Genomic DNA, 14,798 nt, shown 5'->3' on the forward strand with positions numbered 1-14,798 from the left:
CAGTCACCCACACTAGTATTTTTTGGCTGACAAGGGTTTCAAATTTGCCTGGGACTGAGTTCCCAGAGGGAGGGACAGGCTGCCATCTTTGCTGTTTGACTGACTTAGCCATTCTGGCCTTTAGGCTTTGGAGAGTCCAAGGTGACTGGGGGCTGGAGGAGAACCCCAGCACAGCACTTCTCTACAAAAATGTGCCCAGACTTCTTTTTTAAGTGGGTCCCTGATTTCATTCATCCCCACCAAGAGGGACATCCCAACCAGGGTGTCCAGCTGCCTCCTACAGATGCATTTAGGCTAGCAACAGAACTGTACTTCCCTGGGATAGAGCTCCCAGAGGGAGGGAGGGATCACAGTCTTTGCAGTTTTGAAATCTTCACTGTTGATACCTTCAGGTATTGGAAAATTTGAGGTGACTAGGGACTGGTGTGGACTCCCAGCATAACAGAACAGCCCTACTCTGAGATTGCCCTGGAGCTACAGTGGGAAGCCCATGAGTGCCAAGCCATGATCTACAGCCTGCACTTAAGTTGGAGAGAAGCCCAGATTTGCAGAGTATTCAGAGGGAGCAGGGCTGCAAATGTGAGGAAATATAGGTGACCCAAATGACCAAGCAGGAGCCTACGAACTGATCAATACACATAAGTGCCACTTAGTAGATTACACCCTAAAGCTTCAACAATAAAAACACCTCATTAACATACCACCCTGTGAAACCAACAGCAGGAAGTCAGCTACAAATAAAGACCCTGCACAAATTCTCAGCTCTGTGGGAACATCTAGAAGAGATGTCCATTGATGGTACTCAATCTGAACACCAATTAAAAAAAACACCCACACATGGATATGAGAAATAACCAATGTAACAACTCCAGTAACTCAAATGGCCAGAGTGTTGTAGGTCCTCCAAATGACCACATTAGTTTTCCAACAGAGGTTCTTAACCAGGCTGAGCTGGCTGAAATGACAGAAATAGAATTCAGAATATGGATAGGAATGAAGATATTTGAGATTCAGGAGAACAGTGAAAACCAATACGAGGAAACTAAGAGTTACAATAAAATGATACAAGAGCTGAATGATGAAAGAGCTGGTATAAAAAGGAACCTAATGGGTCTGACAGAGCTGAAAAACACACAAGAATTTCACAATACAATCAGAATCATTAACAGCAGAATAGACCAAGCTGAGGAAAGAATCTCGGAATTTGAAGACTGGCTCTCTGAAATAAGATAGTCATGCAAAAATAAAGTAAAAAGAAAGACAAAGATTGAAGAAAACCTCTGAGAAATAAGGGATTATATAAGAAAGCCAAATCTATGAATCATTGGCATCCCTAAAATGAATGGGGAGAAAACAAACAACTTGGAAAACATATTTCAGGATATCATGAAAACTTCCCCAACCTTGCTATGGAAGCCAACAGTCAAATTCAGGAAATACAGAGAACCCCTGCAAGATTCTACACAAGAATATAATCCCTAAGACATATAATCATCAGATTTACTAAAGTCAAAATGAAAAAAAAAGAATGTTAAAGTATTAAAGGCAGCTAGAGAGAAAAGGCAGGTCACCTAAAAAGGGAACCCCATCAGGCTAACAGCAGACCTCTCAGCTGAAACACAATCAGCCAGAAAAGATTGGAGGTATATTTTCAACATTCTTAAAGAAAAAATTTTTAAAGAAGAACCAAGAATTTCATATCCAGCCAAACTAAATTGCCTAAGTGAAAGAGAAATAAGACCCTTTTCAGATAAGCAAATGTTGAGGGAGTTTGTTACCAGCAGACACGCCTTCCAAGAGATCTTAAAACGAGCACTACACATAGAAAGGAAAGACTACTACCAGCTAACACAAAAACACACTTAAAAACACACAGACCAGTGACTCTATAGAGCAACCACACAAATAATCCAGCATAATAACCAGCTAACAACACAATAGCAGGATCAAATTTACAAATATCAATACTTATCTTCAATGTAAATGAGCTAAATGTGCCACTTAAAAGACACAAAGTGGAAAGCTGGAGAAAAAAAGTGAGACCCAATGGGATGGTGTCTTCAAGGGACTGATCTCATGTGCAGTGACACCAATAGGCTCAAAATTAAAAAGATGGAGGAAAATCTACCAAGCATATGGAAATCAGAAAAAAATAACAACAGGGGTTGCAATCCTAATTTCAGACAAAACAGACTTTAAACCAACAAAGATAAAAAATGACAAAGAAGGGCATTACATAATGGTAAGGGGTTCAATTCAACAAGGTGACCTAACTATCCTAAATATATATGAACCCAACAAAGGAACCTCCAGATTCATAAATCAAGTTATTAGAGACAGACAAAGAAACTCAGACTCCCACACAGTAATAGTGAGAGACAACGCTCCACTGGCAGTACTAGACAAATCACTGAGGCAGAAAATTAACAAAGATATTCAAGACCTGAACTTAACATTGGACCAAATGGATCTGAGAAGGCTCTACAGAACTCTCCATCCCAAAACAACAGAATATACATTCTTGTCATCAACACATGGCACATACTCTAAAATTGATCACATAATTGGACATAAAACAATCCTCAGCAAATGTAGAAGAATTGAAATCATACCAAATGCACTCTCGGACCACAGCACAATAAAAATAGAAGTCAAGACAAAAAAATTGCTGAAAACAATGCAATTACATGGAAATAAAATAACATGTTCCTGGAAGACTTTTGGGTAAATAATGAAATTAAGGCAGAAATCAAAAAGTTCTTTGGAAGAAAAGAGAACAACATACCATAATTTGGGGGATATAGCTAAGTTAGTGTTAAGAGGGAAATTTGTAGCATTAAATGCCTACATCGCAAATATAGAAAGATCTCAAATTAATAACATAATATCACACCAAAATAATGAGAGAAGCAAGAATGAATCAAACCCAAAGCTAGCAGAAGACAATAAATAACAAAACAACAAAAATCAAAGCTGAAATGGAAGAAATTAAGAAATCAAAAACCATTCTAAATATTAACAAATCCAGGAATTAATTTTTTGAACAAATGAATAAGATAGACTGCTACCTAGACTAATAAAGAAAAAAAGAGAGAAAATATCCAAATTAACACAATTACAAATAACAAAGGGGATGCTACCACTGAACTCACATAAATAAAAATAATCATCAGAAACCACCACCTACACCTCTCTGCACACAAACTACAAAATCTAGAAGAGATTAATAAATTATTGGACACTTACACCTTCCCAAGACTGAACCAGGAAGAAACTGATTTCCTAAACAGACCAATAATGAGCTCCAAAACTGAATCAGTAATAAATAGCTTACCAACCAAAAAAATGCCCTGAACCAGATGGATTCACAGCCAGATTCTACCAGATGAACAAAGAAGAGTTGGTACAATTTCTACTGAAACTATTCCAAAAATTGAGGAGTAGGGACTCCTCTCCAACTAATTCTATGAGGCCAGCATCATTCTGATACCAAAACCTTACAGCAACAAAACCAAATAAAGAGAAAACTTCAGGCCAATATCCTTAATAAACATTGATGCAAACATCCTCAACAAAATACTTGCAAACTGAATCAAGCAGCACATCAAAAAGTTAATCTATCATGATAAAGTAGGCTTCATACCAGGGATGCAAGGTTGGTTCAGCATACACAAATCAATAAATGTGATTAATCACATAAACAGAACTAAAGAAAAAATCACATGATTATCACAATAAATGCAGAAAAGTTTTGATAAAAGTCAAAATCCCTTCATGTGAAAAACTCTCAATAAACTAGGTATTGAAGAAACATACCTCAAAACAATAAGAGCCATCTATAACAAACCTACAGCCAACATCATACTGAGTGGGCAAAAGCTGGAAGCACTCCCCTTCAAAACTGGCACAAGACAAGGATGTCCTCTCTCTCTACTCATATTTAACATAGTATTGGAAGTCCTGGCCAGAGCAATCAGATAAGGGAAATAAATAAACGTCATTGAAATTGGAAGAGAGGAAGTCTACCTATCCCTCTTTGTAGATGACGTGATTCTGTATGTAGAAAACCCCATAGTCTCAGCCCAAATGCTCCTCTACCTGATAAACAACTTCAGTAAAGTTTCAGGATACAAAAATAAATGTACAAACCACTAGCATTTCTATACACCAACAAAAGTCAATCCTATAGCCAAATCGGGAACACAATACCATTTACAATTGCCACAAAAAGAATAAAATACCTAGGAATACAATTAGCCAGGTAGTGAAAGATCTCTACGATGAGAATTACAAAACATTGTTAAATCAGAAATGACACGAACAAATGTAAAAGGTCCCATGGTCATGGATAGGAAGAAACAATGTTATTAAAATGGCCATATTGCCCAAAGCAATTTACAGATTCAATGTTATTCCTATCAAATTACCAATGGCATTCTTTGCAGAACTAGAAAAAAAACTACTTTAAAATTCATATGGAACCAAAAAAGAGCCAAGACAATTCTAAGCAAAAAGAACAAAGCTAGAGACATCACGTTATCCAATTTCAAACTGTACTACAGGGCTACAGGAACCAAAACAGTATTGTACTGGTACAAAAACAGGCACATAGACCAATGGAACAGAATAGGGAGCGCAGAAATAAGGCCATACTCCTATGACCATTTGATCTTAGACAAAACTGATGAAAACTAGCAGCAGGGAAAAAACTTCTCTATTCAATAAATGATGCTGGAATAACTGGCTAGCCATATGCAGAAGATTGAAATAGGACCCCTTCCTTTCTCTAAACACAAAATTCAATGCGAGATGGATTAAAGACTTAAATGTAAAACCCAAATCTATGAAAATTCTGGAAGACAACACAGGTAATACAATCCTGGGCATTGGAATGAGCAAAGATTTCATGACGAAGGCACCAAAATAATTGCAACAAAAGCAAAAATTGACTAATGGGATCTAATTAAACTAAAGAACTTCTGTGCAGAAAAAAAAACTATCAGCTATCTACAGAATGGGAAAAATATTTGCAAACTATGCATCTGACAAAAGTCTAATATTCAGTATGAATAAAGAACATAAACAAATTTACAAGAGAAAAACTAACAACCCCATTAAAAAGTGGGCAAAGGATATGAAGAGGCACCTTTCAAAAGAAGACACACATGCAGCCAACAAGCTTATGAAAAAAAAAACTCAATGTCACTAATCATTAAAGAAATGCAAATCAAAACCACAATGAGATACCATCTCCCACCAGTCAGAGTAGCTATCATGAAAAAGTCAAAAAATAACAACCACTAGTAAGGTTGTGGAGAAAAGGGAACACTTATACACTGTTGGTGGAAGTGTAAATTAGTTCAACCATTGTGGAATTCTGTATAGTGATTCCTCAAAGAGCTAAAAATAGAACTACCATTTGAACCTGCAATCCTATTACTGGGTATACATCAAGAGGAATATAAATCATTCTATCATAAAGACACATGCATCTGAATGTTCGTTGCTGCACTATTCACAATAGCAAACACATGGAATAAACCTAAATGCCCATCAATGACATATTGGGTAAAGAAAATATGGTACATATACACCATGAAATACTATGCAGTCATAAGAAGTAATGTCTTTTGTGGGAACATGGATGGAGCTGGAGGCCATTTTCCTTAGCAAACTAATGCAGAAACAGAAAATCAAATGCCACACGTTATTACTTATAAGTGGTAGCTAAATGATCAGAACTCATGAGCATAAAGAAGGGAAGAGACAATGGGGCCTACTTGAGGGGAGGAGGAGAGAGAGGAGGAGTAAAAACTAACTATTGGCTACTAGGCTCAGTACCTGGGTGATGAAATAATTGGTGCAACAAACCACTGTGACATGAGTTTACCTCTATAACAAACCTACAGTTGTATCCCTGAACTTAAAATAAAAGTTAAGGAAAGAAATTCTCTCATATTTTTAGAAGCATCCTTGATTTTACTTTTTTAAACAAAAAGGAACAAAGCCGGGGAGGTTCCAAGGTGGCCGAATAGGAACAGCTCCAGTCTACAGCTCCCAGCATGAACAGCGCAGATGAGTCATTTCTGCATTTCCAACTGAGGTACCAGGTTCATCTCACTGGGGCTTGTTGGATAGTGGGTGCAGCCCACCGAGCAGGGCAGGGCATCCCCTCACCTGGGAAGAGCAAGGGGTCAGGGAATTCCCTTTCCTGGCAAAGGGAAGCCATGACAGACAGTACTTGGAAAATTGGGACACTCCCAACCTAATACTGCACTTTTCCAATGGTCTTAGCAAATGGCACACCAAGAGATTATATCCCACACTTGGCTCAGAGGGTCCCACGCCCACAGAGCCTCGCTCACTGCTAGCACAGCAGCCTGAGATCGAACTGCAAGGCAGCAGTGAGGCAGGGGGATGGGCATTCACCATTGCTGAGGCTTGAGTAGGTAAACAAAGCAGCCGGGAAGCTTGAACTGGGTGGAGCCCAACAAAGTGCAAGGAGGCCTGCCTGCCTCTGTAGACTCCACCTCTGGGGGCAGGGCATAGCTGAACAAAAGACAGCAGAAACTTCTGCAGACTTAAACATCTGTGTATGACAGCTTTGAAGAGAGTAGTGGTTCTCCCAGCACAGAGTTTGAGATCTGAGAACGGACAGACTGCCTCCTCAAGTGAGTCCCTGACCCCTGCGCAGCCTAACTAGGAGATACCTCCCAGTAGAGACTGACTGACACCTCATACAGCCAGATGCCCCTCTGAGACAAAGTTTCCAGAGGAAGGATCAGGCAGCAACATTTGCTGTTCTGCAGCCTCTGCTGGTGATACCCAGGCAAACAGGGTCTGGAGTGGACTTCCAGCAAACCCCAACAGACCTGCAGCTGAGGGTCCTGACTGATAGAAGGAAAACTAATAAAAAGAAAGGACATCCACACCAAAACCCCATCTGTACATCACCATCATCAAAGACCAAAGTAGATAAAACCACAAAGACGGGGAGAAACCAGAGCAGAAAAGCTGAAAATTCTAAAAATCAGGGCACTTCTTCTCCTCCAAAGAACACAGCTCCTTGCCAGCAATGGAACAAAGCTGGACTGAGAATGACTTTGACGAGTTCAGAGGAGAAGGCTTCAGATGATCAGAAATAACAAACTTCTCTGGGCTAAAGGAGGATGTTCAAACCCATTGCAAAGAAGCTAACAATCAAAAATTTCTCTGTGCTAAAGGAGGATGTTCGAACTGATTGTAAAGAAGCTAAAAACCTTGAAAAAAGATTAGATGAATGGATAACTAGAATAAACAGTGTAGAGAAGAACTTAAGTCACCTGAAGGAGCTGAAAACAATGGCATGAAAACTACATGACACATGCACAAGATAGAGTAGCCAATTAGATCAAGTGGAAGAAAGGGTATCAGTTATTGAAGATCAAATGAATGAAATGAAGCAAGAAGAGAAGTTTAGAGAAAAAAGAGTAAAAAGAAACAAAAAAGCCTCCAAGAAACATGGGACTATGTGAAAAGGCCAAATCTATGTCTGATTGGTGTACATGAAAGTGACGAGAAGAATGGAACCAAGTTGGAAAACACTCTTCAGGTTATTTTCCAGGAGAACTTCCCCAACCTAGCAATGCAGGCCAACATTCAAATTCAGGAAATACAGAGAACAGCACAAAGATACTCCTCGAGAGGAGCAACGCCAAGACATGCAATGGTCAGATTCACCAAAGTTGAAATGAGGGAAAAAATGTTAAGGACAGCCAGAGAGAAAGGTTGGGTTACCCCCAAAGGGAAGGCCATCAGACTAACAGCAGATCTCTTGGCAGAAACTCTACAAGCCAGAAGAGAGTAGGAACCAATACTCAACATTCTTAAAGAGAAGAATTTTCAAACCAGAATTTCATACCCAGCCCAACTAAGCTTCATAAGTGAAGGAGAAATAAAATCCTTTACAGACAAACAAATGCTGAGAGATTTTGTAACCACCAGGCCTGCCTTACAAGAACTCCTGAAGGAAGCACTAAACATGGAAAGGAACAACTGGTACCAGCCACTGCAAAAATATGCCAAATTGTAAAGACCATTGAGGCTAGGAAGAAACTGCATCAACTAACGAGCAAAAAAAGCAGCTAACATCATAATGACAGGATCAAATTCACACATAACAATATGAACCTTAAATGTAAATGGGCTAAATGCTCCAATTAAGAGACACAGACTGGCAAATTGGACAAAGAGTCAAGACCCATCCGTGTGCTGTATTCAGGAGACCCATCTCATGTGCAGAGACACACACAGGTTCAAAAGAAAGGGATGGGGGAAGATCTACCAAGCAAATGGAAAACAATGAAAAAGCAGAGATTGCAATCCTAATCTCTGATAAAACAGACTTGAAACCAGCAAAGATCAAGAGACAAAGAAGGCCATTACATAATGGTAAAGGGATCAATTCAACAAGAAGAGCTAACTATCCTAAATAAATATGCACCCAATACAGGAGCACCCAGATTCATAAAGCAAGTCCTTAGAGATCTACAAAGAGACTCCTACACAATAATAATGGGAGAATTTAACACCCCACTGTCAACATTAGATTGATCAATGAGACAGAAAGTTAACAAGGATATACAGGAATTGAACTCAGCTCTGCACCAAGCAGATCTAATAGACATCTACAGAACTCTCCACCCCAAATCAACAGAATATATATTCTTCTCAGCACCACATCACACTTATACCAAAATTGACCACATAATTGGAAGTAAAGCACTCCTCAGCAAATGTAAAAAACAGAAATTATAACAAACTGTCTCTTAGAACACAGTGCGATCAAACTAGAACTCAGGATTAAGAAACTCACTCAAAACCACTCAACTACATGAAAACTGAACAATCTGCTCCTGAATGACTACTGGGTACATAAGGAAATGAAGGCAGAAATAAAGATGTTCTTTGAAACCAAAGAGAATAAAGATATAACATACCAGAATCTTTGGGACACATTTAAAGTAGTGTGTAGAGGGAAATTTATAGAACTAAATGCCCACAAGAAAAGCAGGAAAGATCTAAAGCTGACACTCTAACATCACAATTAAAAGAACTATAGAAGCAAGAGCAAACACATTCAAAAGCTAGAAGGCAAGAAATAACTAAGAGCAGAATTGTAGGAGATAGAAATGCAAAAAAATCCTTCAAAAAATCAATGAATCCAGGAGCTGGTTTTTTGAAAAGATCAACAAAATTGATAGACCACTAGCAAGACTAAGAAAGAAGAAAAGAGAAGAATCAAATAGATGCAATAAAAAATGATAAAGGGGATATCACCCCTGAACCCACAGAAATACAAACTACCATCAGAGAATACTATAAACACCTCTGAACAAATGAACTAGAAAATCTAGAAGAAATGGATAAATTCCTCGACACATACACCCTCCAAAGACCATACCAAGAATAAGTTGAATCCCTGAGTAGACCAATAACAGGCTCTGAAATTGAGGCAATAATTAATAGCCTACCAACCAAAAAAAGTCCAGGACCAGATGGATTCACGGTGGAATTCTACCAGAGGTACAAGGAGGAGCTGGTACCATTCCTTCTGAAACTATTCCAATCAATAGAAAAAGAAGGAATCCTCCATAACTTATTTTATGAGGCCAGCATCATCCTGATATCAAAGCCTGGCAGACACAACAAAAAAAGAGAATTTTAGACCAATATCCCTGATGAACATCGATGCAAAAACCCTCAATAAAATACTGGCAAAGCCAATCCAGCAGCACATCAAAAGGCATATCCATGACGATCAATTTGGCTTCATCCCTGGGATGGAAGGCTGGTTCAACATACATAAATCAATAAATGTAATCCATCATATAAACGGAACCAAAGACAAAAACCACATGATTATCTCAATAGATGCAGAAAAGGCCTTTGACAAAATTCAACAGCCCTTCATGCTAAAAACTCTCAATATTCTAGGTATTGATGGGACATAGCTCAAAAAAATGAGAGCTATTTATGACAACCCCACAGCCAATATCATACTGAATGGGCAAAAACTGGAAGCATTCCCTTTGAAAACTGGCAAAAGACAGGGATGCCCTCTCTCACCACTCCTATTCAACATAGTGTTGGAAGTTCTGGCCAGGGCAATGAGGCAGGAGAAAGAAATAAAGGGTATTCAATTAGGAAAAGAGGAAGTCAAATTGTTCCTATTTGCTGATGACATGATTGTATATTTAGAAAACCCCATCGTCTCAGCCGAAAATCTCCTTAAGCTGATAAGCAACTTCAGCAAAGTCTCAGCGTACAAAATCAATGTGCAAAAATCACGAGCATTCCTATACACCATTAACAGACCAACAGAGAGCCAAATCATGAGTGAACTCCCATTCACAATTGCTACAAAGAGGATAAAATACCTAGGAATCCAACTTACAAGGGATGTGAAGGACCTCTTCAAGGAGAACTACAAAGCACTGCTCAACGAAATAAAAGAGGACACAAACAAATGGAAGAACATTCCATGCTTATGGATAGGAAGAACCAATATTGTGAAAATGTCCATACTGCCCAAAGTAATTGGTAGATTCAGTGCTATCCCCATCAAGCTACAAATGACTTTCTTCACATAATTGGAAAAAACTACTTTAAAGTTCATATGAAACCAAAAAAGAGCCCCTATAGCCAAGACATTCCTAAGCAAAAAGAACAAAGCTGGAGGCATCATTCTATGTGACTTCAAACTATACTACAAGGCTATAGTAAACAAAACAGCATGGTAATGGTACCAAAACAGAGATATAGACCCATGGAACAGAACAGAGACCTCAGAAATAACGCCACACATCTACAACCATCTGATCTTTGACAAACCTGACAAAAACAAGAAATGGGGAAAGGATTCCCTATTTAATAAATGGTGCTGGGAAAACTGGCTAGCCATATGTAGAAAACTGAAACTGGATCCCTTCCTTACACCTTATACAAAAGTTAATTCAAGATTGATTGAAGTCTTAAATGGTGGACCTAAAACCATAAAAACTCTAGAAGAAAACCTAGGCAATATCATTCAGGACATAGGCACGGGCAAAGACTTCATGCCTAAAACACCAAAAGCAATGGCAACAAAAGCCAAAATAGACAAATCTGATCTAATTAAACTAAAGAGCTTCTGCATAGCAAAAGAAACTACCATCAGAGTGAACAGGCAACCTACAAAATGGGAGAAAATTTTTACAATCTACCCATCCGACAAAGGGCTAATATCCAGAATCTACAAAGAACTTAAGTAAATTTAGAAGAAAAAAACAAACAACCCCATCAAAAAGTGGGCAAAGGATATGAACAGACATTTCTCAAAATAATATGTTTATGCAGCCAACAGACACATGAAAAAATGCTCATCATCACTGACCATCAGAGAAATGCAAATCAAAACCACAATGGGATACCATCTCACACCAGTTAGAATGGCGATCATTAAAAAGTCAGGAAACAACAGGTGCCGGAGATGATGTGGAGAAATAGGAACACTTTTACACTGTTGGTGGGACTGTAAATTAGTTCAACAATTGTGGAAGACATTGTGGCGATTCCTCAGGGATCTAAAACTAAAAATACTATTTGACCCAACCATCCCATTACTGGGCATATACCCAAAGGATTATAAATCATGCTATTATAAATACACATGCACACGTATGTTTATTGTGGCAGTATTCACAATAGCGAAGACTTGGAACCAACCCAAATGTCCATCAATGATAGACTGGATTAAGAAAAGGTTTCACATATACACCATGGAATACTATGCAGCCATAAAAAAGGATGAGCTCGTGTCCTTTTAGGGACATGGATGAAGCTGGAAACCATCATTCTCAGCAAGCTATCGCAAGGACAGAAAACCAAACACAGCATGTTCTCACTCATAAGTGGGAATTGAACATTGAGAACACTTGGACACAGGGTAGGGAACATCACACACCGGGGCCTGTCATAGGGTGGGGGGAGCATGGAGGGATAGCATTGGGAGATATACCTATTTTAAATGATGAGTTAACGAGCACAGCACACCAACATGGCACATGTATACATATATAACAAACCTGCACGTTGTGCACCTGTACCCTAGAACTTAAAGTGTAATAAAAAAGGAGCAAAGCCCTGAAATATTTAGCATTTTTCATTTATTTACAAAAGAATAGACAGTTTAATTGCATGCAGAAGTAAATTATTCTAAATTATACATGATTTACCAGATTGAGCAGACACATTCTTTCACTTACATAAGCCAAAATATTGCACTAGGTATTAAGTAATACATGTCTTTATTATAACTCATGGAACCACCTTTGCAATCATGGTCAAACCAGACATATCAATAGATTTACTCAAAATATTTTATCTATGAGCTTATATATAAACAGATTTCCCAGGTTTGAGGAAACTCCTTTGGACCAAATCCCTGTCTGGATAATCTCACAAGGTCCTGATTCTCTGTCCTTAACTTAAAATTTAATGCTAATTAGCTACACAGTGATATTATAATATAGTTATACAAGGGTATCATCTGTAAAAAGTGGACATTGAATTTTCAGAACTAAGCATCTTATTATTTAACATTAATAAGATATTTAGCATCAAGGCCTTTGGCAATGATCTTGATTACTATCTTTGTGGTTGTAGGTCTATGTAAACCATTTGGTGTTTACTCTGGGTGCTGAAATACTTAAATTTGCTTCCTCTTGTTGCCATTATATAGTTTATCATATTATATTAGAGGAATGGCATGACAATAAATCAGGTTTAGATAGTAAATGGCATTGAAATTTATAATAATATTAGACAATGACAAGATAAGTATCTTAATTCATTTGAATTTGTAGGAAATGGGAATGGTTGTCTTATAATTTATTCACTAGAAAGGACTCATTTCTACTAGTATAAGCCAAGTTTTGATTATCTATGTACACATCAGGAAAGAATAGATGCTTTCAAATTCGTGGCAAGAGGCAACTTTGTTGTCAGATTTGGCTGCCTTGTCCTTTAAAAGGCAATACAACATATTGCAAGTCAGGACTTTGGAAATCATTAGTTAAACCCTCAGAGATGAAGGATTAGATCCAACAATTGAAACAGTAGAAATATCTCTAACATTTCAATATGAAATGTATATAGGATCAAGAAATATATTAAATTTCCTCCACAAAAACCTAGTTGGATTAAATTCTGTCCTATAATAAATAACAACACTTTACTCAAAATTGATTTTTTAAAATATATTTCCACTTACAGGTGAATTTGACTGTACTTTTTCAGCTGACTTTGCTTCTGTTTATGAAACAGCACAGCTTTCAGGATACTTTTAAGGGGAAATTAATGCTTTTAGCTGTGTGTATTTGGATGACTCAGCAAAAATATTGCGAGTTGATGACACCTTCTGGAGCTCAAAGTATTTAATGATGTCTTCTAATCTCTTGGCAAGAGAAAGAACAACTAAATGTTTGCCTAAAGTAACAACATATGAAAGTAAAAGATGGCTCTTTATTGTAATGTCTATTCAGATATATACTTCTGTTTTTTGTTTATAACTAAAAAAATCACCATTTTTAAAGGTTTATAATCTACCTACAAGTATTGGATATTGAAGAAACAGTTCCCTGCACAGCAAAATTATATACTCACTAAAGATTTTATTTTATTTTACAAATAAATGAGTCATTAAAAAAAGGTTCATATCTCATAAATGTTTACTTTAGATTTTGATTACTATTAATCCAACATGCCAGAAAGTTGAGTGTATTTGCTTAAATATTTTGTCAATATTCATCACCTCTTGAAAACTGATATGTCAAAGAATAAAACATCCATAGTGCTTTACTTTGACACTTTTGAATTATATGTGAGTCATGTGTGGTGACTACTTTTAAAGATTGGAGAAGCATTGTTTATAGCCCCACCTAGAAAATGTAATGGCAGTCAACTTCTATATTAAATTGTTTCTATATTAAACTACTCTCCTACTCAAAGTGCCATGTCTATTTGCTTTAAGTTTGGTTTCATTTACTCATTATTTCATTAAGCATGTATTTAATACTTAAATGGAAAAGAATACTGACAGAGCACTTAGGAATGTGTGTGGCTAATGCTTTCCTGCAGGGATAAGGAGAGTAAAAGGTAAGCCATGTTTTTATGGGAGACTTTCCAGATTGAATAGAAGAGAAAGAGTTAGCTCTACAAAGAAAAAATGGTCATGGAACAACTTGGAGAGCGTAAGCTATGAGGAGACATGCTGGAAAAGATGGGAAAATAAATGTCTAAGATGAATAAGGATTAAGAGATTAAATTCTGTTTCTTGAAACTTAATCGCCATTTTCTCTATTATTTTATTAGTAGCAACTGATTCAGGGCTTTGAGAGGAGGAATAGAAGGTGACAGGATTCATATTTTCTTTTTCCTCGTTTTTTATATATTTTTAAAATAATAGATTCCTAGAAGCTGTGTGAAGAATATAGAATAGTTAATTTCAAAACTTGTTTTCTTTGAGTATAGAATTTGAGCTTGACGATGTTTTTATTACTGCTTTTAATCCTGTTTTTTTAAATTAGTAGTATTATAGTGATCCTATTTCATTGTTTTCTGCTTGCCTAGACTCTAATAAAAAGTATGCTGTAATTCTTACATTTATACCTTTGCATGCAATATAATATTTTTTCCTCTGGCTGTTTTTAAGATTTTTCTCATAACTGATTTTAAGCAATTTTACTTTGTTGTCCCATGGTTTTAAATTATTTAAATTT

The sequence above is a fragment of the Gorilla gorilla genome, chromosome 7 (assembly GCF_029281585.2).
Source record: "Gorilla gorilla gorilla isolate KB3781 chromosome 7, NHGRI_mGorGor1-v2.1_pri, whole genome shotgun sequence".
In the NCBI taxonomy this organism is placed as follows: domain Eukaryota; kingdom Metazoa; phylum Chordata; class Mammalia; order Primates; family Hominidae; genus Gorilla; species Gorilla gorilla.